The following is an 18,018-nucleotide window of genomic DNA, read 5'->3' on the forward strand; positions in this document are numbered from 1 at the left end:
GGGATTTATACACCATAGTGTTATAATAGTAGGGAAAGGGTAAGATAGGGGATTTAGATAATAGAAGTTAGGGGTTAATATGGATGGAAAAGTGAATGAGGAGTGATAGTACTAAGTTAATTTGAAAACCACTTAGCTTATGGAGTAGATCAAAATGAAAAGAATTTTACACAGGAAATGTGGCTTTTAAAGGTATAAGAACCAGCATAAAACCTCAAATTCTTCCATGGATCTTAACTGATGAAGGGATGTTAGTTATGAATGTGAAAAGGGGAAAGAAGGGGGGTTATACATGCTCCTTTGCTTTGCTGCAAGCATGATGGAAAAGAAGACCTTCTCAATCCATTGATTTTCCTTTATGAATAGGTTAGCACACATTCAATTGTAAGGAATGACATTTCTGCAACCCCATCTGCCTACCCATCTACTTGCCTAGCATTTTTTTGTTTCTTCTTGGAGGGTGCACTTGGACTTGCAGACCCTTATGTGCCTTTTCTTTTCCATTGGCTTTTCTTTTGATTGTCTATCTAGCACTACCCTTATTGCTTCCAAGGCCCCAGATTAGGCGGTTGGGAACCTTAATTCTCTGCCTAACTATTGTTCTGCCAAGATTAAACAGTTTGGACATACTTCTTTCTCTATTCTACAATAGAAAATTGAAACATGGCATGATCCAGATTAGGCTGTTGGACCATCCACCAAAATTGAGTCAACATCAAGCTATGTACATACCTTGTCTTCTTTTGGAAATATGGGATCTTTGTATCAGCAAAGCAGAGCATATTTGGCACTTGCATTTGCCAATCATGAAATATGAAACCTATTGATATAGGTATCCAATAGTGGCTCCACATGGGGATGGTTTTTCCTTTGAAAGACCAAGAAAAACAGGTCAGAATGCCTTGCCCTTGACTTCTTGTATCAAACTTGGAGTATTCTTCTTTGAAATGCCAAAGTTATGCTCTTCCCATCTTAGTAAATCTCTGAACTTATTTGCCCTTTGCTGATAACTTACAAAACTTGAGAAACTGCATTTTTACATGTCAACAGAAAGTAATATATACACCTGGATATGTACAAGGGAAACTTAGGCTGTACTCATGGATGGTAGTCAAAATAGTGCTTCAACATCCTGCCATTTACAGGACCTTCATCCAAATCAGCTTCATCAAGACTTTTAAGGAAGTAAGTATTGTTTCCTTGTACTGCTTGAACAACAAATGGTCCTTTCCAAAGGGAATCAAACTTTCCATGTTTTCCTTTGTCTTCCCTTCTTGAATCCCATTTGAGGACTTTGTCACCAACGTTGAAATCTTCTGCCTTGGTCCTTCTGTCAAAGGCTTTCTTTAACTTTTCTTGTAAAACTTGAACTCTGTTATAAACTTGGTCTCTAGTTTCCTGTAAACATATTATTTGATTAATTCTTCTTTGTATATCATTTGGTTCAGCTTGACTTTCTTGCAGTAGTTTCATAACAGGAACCCCTAGTGATGAAGGGAATTTGGCCTCTAGTCCATAGACTAACTCATATGGGCTGACCCCAATTGATCTCTTGGTTGTTAGTCTATCTGCCCATAAGGCATTCACAAGCTTCTTGTGCCAGTTCTTTTTATTTTCTTCCAGCACCTTTATGATCACCAGGCTTTTATTTGATGATTCAGCAAGGCCATTTCCTTGAGGATAGTATGCAGTAGAATGGCCCAAGGTAATGTGAAATTTGTGGCAGAAATTCACCATCTTCTTTGATCTGAAGGCAGCAGCGTTGTCTGTTATTATTTTATCAGGACAGCCAAATCTAGCAAGAATATTGGTCTCAAGGAACTGAATGATAGTGGAATCATTTGCTTGTCTGCATGGAACAGCTTCAATCCATTTAGTAAAGTAGTCTGTAGCCGTTAGAATCCATCTATGTTGGCCTGAAGATGAAGGATGAATTTCCCCAATGAAATCCAAGCCCCATTGTTGAAAAGGTCTCTCTGTTGCAATAGGCCTCAAAGGGAGTGGCAGTAACTTTCTCTTTCCCTCAAACACTTGACATTTATGACATGAGGTGGTGAATTTCTTGACATCAGAGAAAATGGTGGGCCAATAGTAACCAGCCCTCAGTATCTTATCCACAGTGGACTTCCAATACAAGTGTCCACCACAGTCACCTGCATGAAATTCTTTGGTGACATTGTTAGTCTCATTCTCAATCAAGCAGTTTAACAGTATACCCTCATGGTTTTTCCAAAGCAAATTGCCATTTATAACACAAAATTTAGAAGCTTTCATTTTTAGGAACCTACACTTAGTTCTGGACAATCCTGGTGGAGCACACAGGTTTTGTAACACATAACATATATCAGAATAACAAGGGGATTGTTCAAAGGCTATATTGATCTTTGGAGTCGCCAGCTCCAGTTCATTGTCCAACTGGTTTATGTCTAGGGCTTGGAAGTTTGCTTCTGTCATCAGTTTGGCCAAACCTTGCCCTTTTATTAGTTTTGTAGGTTTTATTTCAATGTCAAATTCCAAGATGTTGGCAATCCATTTTCCTCTTCTGCCCTCTAAATTTTCTTGAGTAAGTATGTCTTTTACAATGGGACTTGGCACATAAGCTATAACATGGGAGTAAAGGATGTAAATCCTAAAGTCTTTAATGGCCTTGACCAAAGCATAAGCTTGTTTCTCCATGATCTGATATTTCAGAGGTGCATCTCTAAGAGCTCTACTGAAGAAAGCAATGGGTTTCTCATTTCCTTGGTCATCTTTTTGTAATAAAACTGCAGCAATAGTATGCTGGGAGGCAAAAGAGAAAATGATAAATTCCCTGTCAAATTGAGGATTTGTTAAGACTGGAGTTTGGGTAAGGGCCAATTTTATGCCTTCAAAGGCTTGATTTGCTTCAACTGTCCATTTCACTTTTGAGTCCTTCTTTAGCATGTTATTTAGTAATCTGATCAATTCTGCTAGGTTTGGGATAAACCTTCTCAAGAAGTTGATCTTACCCAAGAAGGCTTGCAATTCTTTGATGTTTCTTGGGTGGGGCATTTGCAAGATAGCTTGTATCCTGTCTGGGTCAATTCTGATGCCATCCTTTGAAATAATATGCCCTAATAGCTTACCTTCTTCCAAACCAAATAGAGACTTCTTTGGGTTCAAGGAAATTCCATATTTCCTACATGTTAGGAAGATCTGCCTCAAGTGTTTCAAATGTTCTTGGTCTGATTTTGAGAAAGGTGTGAGGTCATCCAAATAAATGACAAGGAAGTCATGAATCTCTTTGGCAAAAGCAATGTCCATTGCCCTTTGAAAGGTTGCCCCTGCATTTTTCAATCCAAAAGGCATTTTTACATATTTGAAAGTTCCCCATGGGGTTGTGAATGCAGTTTTGTCTTGATCATCAGGGTGTACTAGGATTTGATTAAAGCCTGAGAATCCATCAAGTAATGAGATCCTTGATGCTCCTACCACTCTTTGGAGAATGTGATCCATCTTAGGTAAGGGATAATTGTCTTTGAGGGACACTTGGTTTAGATTTCTAAGATCAACACAAAGTCTTATTTCACCAGTTTTCTTTCTTGTAGGCACCAAATTTGAGATCCAATCAGAAAACCTGATTGGTGCTATGATACCAGCCTTAAACATTTTTTGTACCTCTTTCTCAATTGCAGGGAGGAGCATAGGGTTTATTCTTCTCAATTTTTGCTTAAATGGCTTTTGATTTGGCTTGAGAGGGATTGTGTGTTGGATCACAGAGGTGTCATAGGATTTCAAGTCCTCATAACTCCATGCAAAGACATCCTGGAACTCTTTGAAAAGGTCAATGTATTTGGGCTTCTGATCAGGAGGTAGGGATGCAGACAATTTTATTATCTTGGGCTTTTCCATGGTTCCAATGTTGCATTCCTCGATGGCAGAGTTAAGGGGCTGCATTTTTGGTTTTCTAGGGACATCATTTGAATCAAAAATATCCTCTAGTGGAGTTAGGCCTGTTGGAAGAAAATTATCTTTCAATTGTATCACTTCAGCTTCAGCATCAGCCACTTCTTCACAACCGATTTGTTGAATTTCTAGTATGTTGTCTTTGTTGAAAATTGTTGGATGTAGGATTTGGTTAGCTGTTTTAGGTGATATTGGCTTATGATTCTGTTGATCAGGTATTTGTGATTGACTTGCTCTTTCAAGTATTTGTGATTGACTTGCTCTTTCAAGTATTTGTGATTGACTTGCTCTTTCAGTGTCAATATTTAGTCCTACAAATTCTTGTTGCAAGGTCAAGAAATTATTTATTTGTGCATCATCTTCAAATACTTGCCAGTCCTTGACATTGTTTGGGACAGAAGGTCTGTGTTTTACCTCAGCTGTAAAGCAATGGTGGGGCTCAAAAGGTAGCTTGCAGGTACTTGCAAATGTGGCCAAGCTATGGGCATGCAGATTATGGGTTCTAGGAATTTTGGTAATCTGGAATTCAGTGAAGGACTGTAGTAGTTCAGCAGCAGCAGACCTATAAGATCTCAGTCTTTTATCATTAGTAACAAAATTTCCCTTTACTTGTTGGATGATCAAGTCTGAATCTCCCATAATTGAAACCTTTATGGCTTGTAAGGATTTTACTAGCTTAAGGCCTAACAAGAGAGCTTCATATTCTGCCATATTGTTGGTGCATCTGAAGTTTAACCTATAGGCTCGGCCCTCTGCATGACTGTTTTGTTTATTATGTATCCAAACCCCTGCTCCTGCCCCTAACTTGTTGACTGACCCATCAAATTCAAGGAACCATAGGATCTCTTGTTCTGGGGGAGACTTAATAACTTGTCTGTGATCTGGGATCATAAGTTGAAGTTCTGGTTTTTCACCTGGTTTGTCTTCTAGGACAGTCTGATCACTTGCTTGAATTAGCTTGATTTCTAGAGCAGCAGCTTGTTCATTAATATCCTGGTCTTGCTCAAGTGTTTTGGTTTCAACATCTTTATTTGTAAGACCTGTATTGTCATTGAAAAGAATATATGAGTCTATATCAGAATGAACAGCATATATGGGAAAATTTTGAGGTTTTTCTTCACTGCTGACCATGTATTTCATAAGTGTTTCTCTGTATAGTCTTTTTGGTTGCCCAAAGACAGAGATGGTTGCATATGACATGTCTAGTTGTAGGGAACCTTGGAGTTTAGCCCCCCATGATCTTGATAACAGCATCCCATATTTAGGTGGGATATCAGCAACCACAACATCCATGAGAATTGTTTTATTTGGGTACTGAACAAGGGACACACATAAGTCTTTTATCAAGCCTAGACACTTGACTTGGCTGGAGTCAAATGAGAATAGGTCCTTATATGGTCTTGTAATATCTAGATTCAATCTTTCCATGACTGATTTGGGCATCAAGTTGTGAGAGGCACCTGAATCAAACATTGCATTGTGTAGTATCTTATCATGAACATGTAAACTGACATAAAAAGGTAAGATACCTGCAACGGCTGTTTTTCCATCAACTTCTGGACCGAAAAGCAATTCTGGGGTGTCATCTAACACATTTACATTATCTTTATTACGAGTTAGCTGAAGGGACTTCTTGATTTGTTGTCTATAAATGTCATGCTTGGCTAGTTCTGAAAGAGGGACAGCTACCTTCAATTTGCCAATTTCAGCTTCTAAGTCAAAGGGTCTTTCAGATTGGATCTTGGTGTTGTGGGTGGCAGCCTTTTCCTTGTTCACTAGGTTTTCTTCTTGATTCTTATCTTGATCTTGAAGCTTGTCCTTGTTACTGACCTCTTGAGGAATGTTAGTTGGGTTGGGCTGCAAGGGTGATGACTCTACTGGTTGCTGTTTTGAGGGAGAAGTTACAGCTATTTCCTCAACTGTTACCTCATCTGTAATTGGACCAGTTTTGTCACTTGGTTCTGTGATAATAGCTTTCTTAGGCTGTGTTGTGTCCTTTGTCTTGTCAGGCTGTGTCACATTTATAGTTCTGCTTCTTAGCTTATATTGTTTATGAACTTCATAAACAGCTGTGTCATATCCTTGTTTAAAGTCAAATGACTCACCTGACCTGGTTTGGAATTGCTGAATGTCATCATCTTTATGATCCTCTTGACTTAGAAAAACTTGCTGCTCATCATTCAGGCCCATCAGGTTAATGTGGGTGTCATCTGTTTGTTCATCTGAAGTGGATGCCTCAGTATAGTTTTCCTGGAAAGGAGGTCTTATGTCTGGGTCAGAACCGGTCTTGCCAACGTTTGGGTTTTGATTTCTCCTAAAGTTTGGATTCCTGTTAGGGTTATTTTGTGGTGCATCCCATGATGACTTTCTCTCAACTGATTCTACTCTGTCCCCCAATCTCTTCATGCCAGTGAGTATTGCATCTAGTTTTTGGTCGAAGGCTGAGGGTTCTTCTTTGAAGGTGGTTCTCTTTTCTAATCTTGCCCTGTTTCTTTTGGCAATCAGGTTAGCCTCTACTGTGACAGCAACCTTTTGGGCTTCTTCAAGGGTTTCAGGTGCCCTTTCTTTCAATTGATATGCCATATCAGGGTCAAAACCATCAGGAAATTTGTACAAGGCTAAATCAGGGGGAGGTCTTAAATTCTGTGGTATTGTGTTATATACATTATTGAATCTTGCACAATACTCCAAAACGGTCTCTTGAGGACCTCGTTTGATTGTGTCATATTCACCAAGTATGTGCAGGGGATCTTTCTTCTTCTCCCACCTATTAGTAAAGGCTTGATAAAGGTCATCAGGAGTTGTGATGGTATTTGCAGCTAGTGATCTAAACCAAGTTCTTACATCCCCTGTGAGGCTCTGAACAAAGATTCTCATTCTCACACTGTCATCATCTATTTCATAGTTCTCAAAGTGGTCTTGCATCCTTCTGGCATGCTGAATTGCTGTGAAAGGGCCAGTGGAGTCAAAATATGAGATCTTGGATTGATAGTCCTGAGGTAGAGCTGGAGCATTGGCAGGTAACTGCAGGGGTGCATATCTATTAGCCATATTTGCAGGATTTAGAGGGTTAACAGGGATAGCATGAATGACTGGTATAACAGGGGTAGTGGGAAAGGTGGAAACTAGAGTGTTGGTCAAGGGAATATGTGCAGTGGATGGAGGTGTGAAAGGAGGGCTTTGAGATGTGGATGGTGAACTGGGGGAACCAAGGGTAGACCGAAATAGAACCTTGATTGGAGTTGGAACAGGGTTTGGATGAGCTGTCTCAGGACTTGAGTCAGCAAGGGTCTCCTGTTCCTGCTGCTTCCTAATGATCTTGGGGATTGTATTAGGATTTTCAAAAATAGCTGGTGGATTGGGGTCCGGGTTTGACCTAGTATGTCTAGTTTCCCTTTTAGGAGCCAGCTTCTGAACTTGTTTTTTGATATTTTAGGATATTTTTAGAACTGTTTCAAGGGACTGCTCAAATTTTTAGAACCACTGTCTATAGACAGACAATAGTTGAAAAATAAGTTGGTCCCCAGTGGAGTCGCCAATTATGTTAACACCCAGGTTGTTCCCTTTGACTCCCAAGGGAATACGGCCGGGGTAACCACTAACCAATCTTTGGATTGCAGCTTCTAGCCAGGCTGCAATCAGAGAGGGCTCTCTCTTTACGGTTTAGCTCTGTTTGTGCTGAGATTTCAGGCTAGTTATGATTTTCAAGATTTGTTTTTTGGATTTGGTTGGAGAATGTTTCAGTCAAGATATATATGTGCTCACACTAGAATGTTATAGGTCATTGGGCATGGAGTCAGTGGTCCTTTAGATGTTTGGTGTGCTATGTTGATATGATAGTGATGCTACAGAGCTAGATAACTTATCTGGGAAACAACGCTTTGGAATTTTGATTAAGTGTGATGTATTCAGTTTATGAAAGGCAGTTAAGAATCTTTCAATAAAAGGATGTGTGAAGAAGTGAGAATATTATTTAGAAGCAACTAAGAATTTCTAGATAAACATTCACAGTTATTGAATTAACGCAAACATGAGCACTCAAGATTTCATGTCCATGGTTAATTCAGAAGAAAACATTTACAGCAATAAAAGATTGAGCACAGAGTGTTATGAATCATGTCCTGTACTATTCCTTTTCTTTATTGCTAGATTTGATGAAAACATGAGTATGCAATAACATAAGAAGACAAACAGAGATTAAGAAGACTTATTATTCCACCAGACAGCACAAGAATTCTGCAACAGCACGTAGGTCATCAGCAAGACATCAAAACTTCAGGAAATCACTGAGCTAGTCCAGCCCTTTGTATTAGATAATTCTGAAAGTGTACAATATATTTTCCTCAGAGTAAAAATTACCAACTCCTTATGCGTTACTAAGGGGGATATATATACAAAATTTACATGAAAAATATCAAGGAAATGAGTTAATGGCTCATTGATGTTATGCCAACTCCTGGAGCGTTGTGGCTGAGAAGGTTAATGCTGTAATAACTCTTCAGTGCTTTAGCTGACAAAATGGTCAGAGACTGTTGACTTGGTGGCTGCTGGAGTCGGCTGAGGATACGCTGTCAAAGATATGCGTTTTTTCTTATCCTTTGGGCTAGCTGTCGTTGTACATGTGCTGAGTCATTTTTCAGCTGCTTTAAATGCTAACCTTTTTCTGTTGTTTGTCTTCTAGTGAGCTGGGGATGGCAGTGACCGAGCAACTGAGGCTAACGTGGCAGAATTTGAAGCATTGCCTGCCACCAATCCTCCTTAGGCATTTGATGTCTTCGAATCTTAATCAAAGTTTCATCGGCCTCTGTATACCTGTAAAAATTAGGAGGAATTTCAAAAAGGTGCTTCACCTCACTCTCAATAAAAAACAGGCCTTCAAGTTTATTATATAAGCTCTGTCCTGTTGGAGGCCCTGTTTCCTGAGAGGTACTGGCAGATGCAGTGATTTGGTTTTCAATATAAGCTCCCATCCTATTAGCAAATTGATCTCGGGAGATCAGCTTTCCTGCACTGCTTAGTAGGCTGGGCAGTCCTTTTGCTTGCAGTGCTGCCATCTTATGCTGGTACTCATGTACTTCAGCTTGTATCTCAAAGCACTTTCTCTCCACTGTCTGTACATAATTCCTGAGAGTGAGTACTTTCTTGGTTGTAAGGACGGCCTCTGTTCTGTTGACTATGCCCATGGCTGCCGGTTCCTCCTTTTCTTGCCTGTTCAAAAAATCTATCATTCTGTTGGCCTGTTCTGGCTCGTCTCCCAGTGTTGTCTTGGCCCTCTGAATCTCTGTTTGTGCTAGGCCAATTAAATCCATCTGCTCATGTATGGTTTTAATTGATCTCCATTGTTTATCGATGGATTGGCCAATTTTGGCCCACATAATTCTCCTTATTTCGGCCATGGCACTTTCCAGATTCAGCTCCTTTTCCAAGGCCTTTATCTTTTCTTTTAGGGCCTTTATTTCTCTGCCTTGTTCTGCCACTGTTATCTTTGATTTGTCATATTTGGCATCTAATTCTGCCAATTTTTCTTTGGCCTTCTTTATTTCATTTGCCTGGAGCTCCATTTCCTTAATGGCCTTGGTTAATTCTTCCACACTTGCACTGGAGCTTGGAGCTGTTGCTGCTGCTTCTGTTGTGGGAGCCACTGCTGGCTCTGTAGTTGTTGCAGTGGTTGAAGTAGTTGGGGGGGCTTGGGATGTGGATTCTCCCTGTTTGTCTTGTAATGCCCCCTCAAGCTCTTTCTCCAACTCAAGGACCTTTCGATTTAGCTGCATTATGAGGTCCAGTTGCTCATCAGCCTGTTTTTCCTTTTGTAGCTCAGCTGTTTGAGGGTGCTCTGTGGGCTGCAGCTTTAACCTCTTCTTCAATGCATTGAGGTCATCTTCTTTTTTCTTCATAAGGGCCTTTACACCCTTTGGATCCTTAGGATCATGCCCTAGGTCAACAATAATGTCCTCTAGTGACTTTATTCTGTTATCTTTGGCTAGGGAGGACATTCTCTCAAAATCCAACTGAGTGTTGGTATTTTTGAGTGACTCTTTTAGTTCATGGGCCAAGGTTGCCCTCTCCACCAAGGTTGCATAGACCATTTCTCCAGTCTGTTTGTGGAGTTCAATCTGGTCCATTGGATGGATGTCTTTGGCTAAGACCTCCACCCTTGTCTTCACATAATCTGCTGCGGATTTTGGATGGGGCACTGTAGGCTTGAAATGGCTGAGGATCATTTTCTCCTCCTGGATGTCATACACAGACATTAGCCTTTCCTTTTGGGCTGGTGTGGCATTGAGAAATTGCTTATAAACCTCCACCCTCAGCAGGTCATTCTGTGCCTTTATTTGTTTGAAGAAGTCCTTAGTGCCTTTGGGCTTCTTGCTCTGCTGTGAGGAGGAGGACACCTCCAAACCAAGTTGTAATCCTTGCTCCTGCTGAAAGGAGCTTGTACCTGTGTGCTGGCTGCCCTCCCTGTTTTTCCTTGAACTGTCAAGGAATTCTTCAGTGATGTCTTCTACCTCCAGGGAATCAGCTCTTGGCCTCTTGGTCTGGGGTTGCTGGGAGGATCCACTAGCAGGAGTGGACTCTTCTCTGGCTCTCTTTGTACCCCTATCCTCTTGTGTTGGGGTCTGCAAAATTGGAGCTGTGGGTGCCTCAGTTTGTGGAGGGGGAGTCTGCTCTTGCTGCTGCTCCGGTTGCTGCCCTTGTGGCTGCTCTTGTTGTTGTTCTTGTTGCTGTTCTTGTTGCTGTTCTTGTTGCTGTTCACTTGAAGGGGCAGACTTTTCTTTCATGGTTTCTTCCTCAACACCCATTATGCCTTTCCCTTTATCTGTAGCTGGTGCTGTTGTGGAAGGTGCCTATGCAACTGGTGCAGTCCTTGAGGCCGAGGTCCCTTCTCCTGCTGAATAAGGCCGTTTGAAAGGTACCTGCTGCACAGAGTCTAGGTCAATAGTTTTTTCAAGCTCCTTTACATTCTTTAGCATTGTCTCTTCTTCAGTTAGTTTTTCAACTAGAGTACCCTGCTGCCATTCTTGCTAGTTGGCATATCTTTCAATGTGTGGGTATTGACAATGCCTATAACCTAGAAGCCTGTACTTGGTTCTTCTAGCAGTAATGAAGCCTTCAGGGTCATAAGGGACCCACCGAAAACTGTATGACAGCTTGTATTTATCTTTGAGGATTAGGTCGGCATCTTCCCATCCTTCTTTCTTATTCATGATGAAGGGGCCCAACTGGTGTTTGAACTTGAGGTGGGCCTTCTTTTTGGAGCTGTGGAAGTGGGTGAGGTCGGACTGAATCAACTGCCTATAATACTCCAAGGCAAATAACCTCATAGGCACATATTTTGGGAGCCTATATGGACAGAGCTCACAGCCATAGACTCTGATGACTGTATGATTCTCATATAGGTACCAATCACCTATTTTGTATTTTTTGGAAAGCTGCAGAGCTTTCTGTATCTCAGTTGATATTCTGGGAGGAGGGGACCTCATCAATAGGCAAGAGACTGGGCATACAAATTGGTCAACAAATTCACAATAGGAATAGGGTGAATTTGAGACTTTGTGATAGACAGAGGTCCAGAAGATAACAAATCTTCTTTCCGCTCTATAATCCAGCTTTTTGATGTAGCATGGAAAAGCCTCAGACTGATAGTACATGAAAAGGTGATAGATATAGGCCGAGTACTTGAAGACACCCTGTCTATCAACTTTGCCCAACTGATCATGGATCTTGTTAGCTATGAACTTGGCAAAGTTATATTTTCGGGCAGGGGGTTGGCCTGGGCTGTAAGCAGCTAGCAATACCAGCATTGTTTCATCCACATGCTCGCTGGTTCTGTATCCCAGCACATAAGCAATCATGTCCAGTAATAGTCTGCCTACTTCAGTAAAATAGACATCCAGATAAGGAGGTGGCCCTGTAGGCTGGCACTCAGGTCTCATGAATGTCCTGGTGACCTTTTGAATCTCCTCACTGGTCATCTTGGCACCAGTGTCCAGCAGATAATTCATGGAAAATGGGAACAACAGCTCTGTCTGATCAAAATGGAGCATTTTATTGATGGATTCAGGATTAATGTAAAAGAGGATCCTCCCAGATGGAGAGCTAATAGCTCTGTGCTGCACATCATAGTTTTCTGCACATAGGCGAATGATCTCAGGAAAGACATTGACAGAGGGGAGACAATAGTATGGCAGGTTTGACTCCCATATCCCATATGTATCATGACCATTCAGGTAGTCCTCTCTCAATTGCCTGAAGGTCTGCAGAAAGTCCCTGTTACCCACAAAGTCTTCAATGAGGTAGTCCTTGTCAGCAAAGGGCAAGGCCTCCAGGTCTTTATTTGGTGGATTTAATGGAGCTACACTGAGGGCTGAGGGTGCAGGGGCAGCCATTGTATAATCTGATTTTGAACAAGGTGAGTGCAATGGATTGCAAGGTTCCTCAGAGCTTAAGTGATAGACTCACTGCAGACAATGTTTGAAATGTTTTTCACTGTGAAAAAGGTAGGCTTGTTTCTGCAGTTTTTGGTAAATTCAAAGGGATTGTGAATTGCTAGGGGTAATTGCAGAGGGTATGTGAGATTTACTTTGGTAAGAAGCTGCAGCTGGTCTACACCCGGCAAAAGGGAACAATGCCGGGCACCTCGAGGACAAATTTACAATTTTGGTCCGCGAATTGTCTGTTTTAATGTTAAATTATGGTGCTGGGGCAATGCAGGTTACCTTAGCTCACTTTCAGGTAGCAGACAGAGTTTAATTTGGAATTTGACAAGTTCTTTAATGGTAATTTGCAGAGAAATGGTATGTATGGGCGAAATGGGAAAATTATGGTGAATACCTGGATAAAATCGCTTGACAAGCCTGCGGGCCGAACTGTGAAGGCTCAATGTAGCTAAGTTGATAAGCTTGGACGGTCGCAAATTCAAATTTGGAGGTTCGGGAACAATCTGGCGCGGAAGCAGCGACAAGAGCTCTATGTATTTCGCTCGAAATTGACATAAAACGGCTATTTCGGGCGTTTATAACGACAATTTTGGTAAAAACGGGTTATTGGCGCTTTTCCGCCGATGACGTCAGCATGACGTCATGGCGGGCCCGGGTACGGAGGGTGACGTGGGTGCTGAAGTGGAGGCCAGCATGGCCGGACACGGTGGCTAGCAGATAAGGTGGCAGGGCTATGTGGAGGGCCACGCGGCGCGGGGCGGGAGATGGTCCGACGTCATGGTGACGTGTGGGTGACGTAGGAGGGAAGGTGGTAACGGGGAGGGTGGTAAGCGGTTTCCCCGCACCACCTTTGGGCAAAGGTGGTATCGGGGAGGGGGGCTATGAACAACCCCGCCGCCTGCCATGTGTCCCATGTATGGGGCGGAAAACCACCGTTCCCCGGATGCTAAAGGTCGGCAGACCCAAATCTGGAAATACCTGCCCACCGTTGGATCGGGGGTGGCAGACGACGGACGGCTAGCGGGCCTCCCGACGGATCGTGCATGTTGGGGGGGGCCCCGCCAGCATATTAAAATATTCAAATTAATATTTTGGGTGGAGAACTTTAGGTTTAAGGGCTTTTTGTGGGTTTTTCGGGGCAAGGGTTAATCTGAGGGGGGAAGAAGGGTTAAAAAGTGGGTTTTAAGCAGAGGGAAGGGGTTTTTGTGGAATTCTTGAGCAGAGGTGAGGTGAGGGATTAGGGAGAGGTTATCACTCCAACCAGAGGTTAGAGCAATCCCATGATAGGGTTGACCATAGTCCCTGGTGGACTAATGTCTCCCTTTAGACAAACTTATTTAGCTATAGTGCTAAAAAGGGAGGATATCTATACAATGCTTGGGATTTATACACCATAGTGTTATAATAGTAGGGAAAGGGTAAGATAGGGGATTTAGATAATAGAAGTTAGGGGTTAATATGGATGGAAAAGTGAATGAGGAGTGATAGTACTAAGTTAATTTGAAAACCACTTAGCTTAGGGAGTAGATCAAAATGAAAAGAATTTTACACAGGAAATGTGGCTTTTAAAGGTATAAGAACCAGCATAAAACCTCAAATTCTTCCATGGATCTCAACTGATGAAGGGAGGTTAGTTATGAATGTGAAAAGGGGAAAGAAGGGGGGTTAGACATGCTCCTTTGCTTTGCTGCAAGCATGATGGAAAAGAAGACCTTCTCAATCCATTGATTTTCCTTTGTGAATAGGTTAGCACACATTCAATTGTAAGGAATGACATTTCTGCAACCCCATCTGCCTACCCATCTACTTGCCTAGCATTTTTTTGTTTCTTCTTGGAGGGTGCACTTGGACTTGCAGACCCTTATGTGCCTTTTCTTTTCCATTGGCTTTTCTTTTGATTGTCTATCTAGCACTACCCTTATTGCTTCCAAGGCCCCAGATTAGGCGGTTGGGAACCTTAATTCTCTGCCTAACTATTGTTCTGCCAAGATTAAACAGTTTGAACAGACTTCTTTCTCTATTCTACAACAGAAAATTGAAACATGGCATGATCCAGATTAGGCTGTTGGACCATCCACCAAAATTGAGTCAACATCAAGCTATGTACATACCTTGTCTTCTTTTGGAAATATGGGATCTTTGTATCAGCAAAGCAGAGCATATTTGGCACTTGCATTTGCCAATCATGAAATATGAAACCTATTGATATAGGTATCCAACAAGACACATGGCTTTCCACTACATGGCGCGAAACAAAGTGTGCAAGGCCCAAATCAGGAATTTGAAGGCGAAATTGAGGAAGGCAATCAAGAAGCAAAAGAGGAAAAGGGAGCTTGATCGACTTCAGATATGGTCTGAAGCCTCTTTGTCCTAGCATAACACTTGATAAGGAAGCTCCAACCCAAATTTCAAGAAATTTGGGGCATTTTTGGTGTTTTTAAAAATTTTTGTGCAAAAAACAGGGTTTTTCTCCCTGTGCACCGCACCACCTGGCGCATGCTGACAATAGGGAGCTCCAAATGACAAAAGGTTTGCATTTTTGGATTTTCCATGGAAAATCATGACTGTTGGTTCATTTCCCAGAAGTTTGGGCCAATTTTGAGTCCTCAGGAGGTCAAAAACACCCAAAAAATGACCTCTCTGCCCCTATTTTGACACACAGGAAGTAGTCTTGGGAGATTGCAGTTTTGGAGGGGAAAATGGGCACCAAATTCATAAATTATACTTGGGTTGGAGAGTAGACAGGTAGGGCTTTCCAACAAGCACACTTGGGCTCAATTTGGACTTCGGCAAGGGCCTCAAAACTAGCTCCAAAGTAGCGCGATGCATATAGTTTTTGGCGTGGCGCACAGAGACCCAAAGGCCAAAATCGCGCCAACTTTGCGAAATTTCGATTCGCAATTTTCTCCAAGTGGGTCCGTTCATTTACAATATATTTTTTCAGCATTAAAGGCAAAGTTTAAAAATCATTTTTGGCTTCTATCCAAGTGGCAAAATGAAGGCGAACAGCCACCCACAAAATCTATGCTCATATTTGCTTTTTTCTAATTGGTCTTCATAGAAAATTGAATGTAACTGCTGATGGTTGGCTCTTCACTTCCTGGGTTGATCGACCTTCTCATGGAAAAGCTTATTTTTTTTATTGAGAGTCATTTTGTAAAGGGTTGGCATTTCTGGGAAACTGTGGGAGAGACACCCAGTCACTCACTGTACATTTTGACAGAGAATTAATGAAAGATTGCAGCTCTGGTTCATGATATTCCTGTGGTGTGAGTTTAGCAAATGTATCTTCTTTATGTTTCATATGTATTTTGTTATGTTTCATATTTTCATTCATATTCATTTCCAGTGAAAGCTTTCTAAGTAAAAAGGTAGAATTCAGTGTACTGCTCTGCCTTGGGATAGTTTTCACGTTCTATGTTTTCTTCTGTTGAAAATGATTCATGTATTTATGCCCTTTTCACACTCTCAAACAATCTCTCCACCTCATAATTTTTCAAATCTAATTTCTAGACTTGTCGCCTGTCTTGCCTCACGAAATAACCTGCGTCTGGAGTTAAATTCTCTGCTCATGTTGTTCCTTGGCCCCACACATCCCAGAAAACTCAGTCATTCTTCAAAATACCTCCATCATACTTGTTTACCTAGCCTAAAATCAGTACCCATTTTTGCATCATCTCAGACCCTATTTTTTATTTTCCTGAGCGTGACCCGGAGAGAGCCCTCTCCTGTTCTGGTAGGGCTAGCTACCAGACTGAGCGTGGTTTATGGTTACCTTGAATTTTGCCTTTCTTCAGCCTAAGGCGGATTTAGGTGCTAACAATTCCTATGCAGTCCTATGAGTTTTAATGATGGAATTCATGTGTGTGATCCATGTTTGAGTCTTGTTTGGATCCTTTTCCCTCTCTTACTCTATTGATCCCACACTTACCCATCTTGGAGATCTTCTTGGTCCTCCTGCCCAGTGAAAATGATGATACCTTCAATCCTTCACCAGGTGATAGCTCTGCCTATGCATAAGCCTTATTAATGAAATCTCTCCCTCCTAGACTTGTGCACTGAGTCTTTCCTAAGGTCATCTCCTATGGTTGCACATTCAAAGCATTCAAAGCATAGTAACCTAATCCTTATTGCTTGCACTGACTCACCGCACTAAGTTGTGAGCAATTCTACCTTGTATAGTGCATGAATCATTTTTAGTAGCCTTCCACAAAAGTACCCAGTGCCATACAAGGTCTCTTGACTCTCATAGTGCAATAATCCTCTTCCAGGCCTGAGTGACTTCCCTTCTGCTCCTTTCCTTAGCCAATTGTGCAATCTCTTCTTCTAGTGAGCCCTAATGGGCACAAAACACATCTCTAGTAAATAATGAGCCACTGCTGAAGAAAATTATGGCTAGCAGAAGGATATCCATTTCTTATCACACTTCAGGAAAATAAGGACCTTCTGAGCACACTTTTAGGAAAACAAGGACCTTTTGGGCATAATTCAAGAAAACAAGGACCTTTTGACTGCACTTCTTGAAAATAAGGACCTTTTGAGCACATTTCAGGAAAATAAGGACCCTCTATCCCTCTGAGCACATTTTAGTAAAACAAGGACCCTCTAAGTGCATTTCAAGAAAAAAAGGACCCTTTGTCCCTTCACTATTAAGCTCAACTACAATTTCATTGTCTCCTAATCGCTTAAGCCTAGTAAATGGCATGGTATTATTCAACAAGCTCATCACATTGTCTCTTGCACTAATCTACTACGCTAGACCCTAAATAACCCATCCTGAGAGTGCATGGCACAGTTTTAGTGAAAATTGGTTCTTTCTAAAGCCACTATTGAGTTGAATTTCACCTTCCTTATCAAGCCTTCCTCTTTTAGCCCTCTCATAGGCCTATTATAAGCAACTCCTTCCATGAGCAAGGTAGAGATAGGATAGATGGTTTCAAGACTGATTTTTCCTTATCATGAGTGATTTTCATTGGTAGGTGCATCTTATCAACATAGAAAGGTGATGCTCAAGGAAGATGTTAAGGAAATTCAAAAGAAACAAGAAACACTTGCAGAGAAGAAGCACAAAGAAGAGCCATCATGAAGACATGAAGCAAATCCTGGACCATGATAGAATGGAGTCATTGGATGATAACTCAAAAGGTATTAACGCTAATCCAAGACCATTTGGATAGTGAAGATGAATAATAAATAAGAGCTTTCATGAATATTGAAGACAAAGCAACAAGGGAGTAGTTTGGCATTGCCACATCATCATGAAGTTCCATTTCATCAATGCAAAGTGATGGCTTGTAACCATGTCATTATAATGTCATGTGTCTTGCCACATCATCATGTGGAATGTAATGATGTATTTTCAAGAAAATGGCAAATGTAAATTTGTGGAATTCCAAGAATCACATGTGGAATATGAAAAGTCACATGTGGACAAAAGAGCTGAATAGAAGTTAAAAGGTCATTTGGAAGTCTAAGAGTCATGAGGGTGGTTCAAGAGTCATGAGGATATGAAAGTTCATTCCTCTTGTTATAAAGAAACCTCATAACTCAAGCATGGGTCTTTTGGAGTCATAGACTTTGGAGAGCTAGTCTTGGCTTCTTCTGCTTGGCATATGAGAGAAAAATCATTACTTGAAGAAGCAAGAAGTGACTT

At 41.4% G+C, this 18,018-nt stretch overlaps 1 pseudogene; it reads right to left on the reverse strand.

Moving 5' to 3' along the window:
• Window positions 1-18,018, reverse strand: part of LOC149220570 (auxin response factor 16-like) — a 106,356-nt pseudogene that overhangs the window by 33,874 nt on the left and 54,464 nt on the right.

Source organism: Pinus tabuliformis, chromosome Q (assembly GCF_031772625.1).
Source record: "Pinus tabuliformis cultivar Carrire ecotype Pingquan chromosome Q, CPIR1, whole genome shotgun sequence".
In the NCBI taxonomy this organism is placed as follows: domain Eukaryota; kingdom Viridiplantae; phylum Streptophyta; class Pinopsida; order Pinales; family Pinaceae; genus Pinus; species Pinus tabuliformis.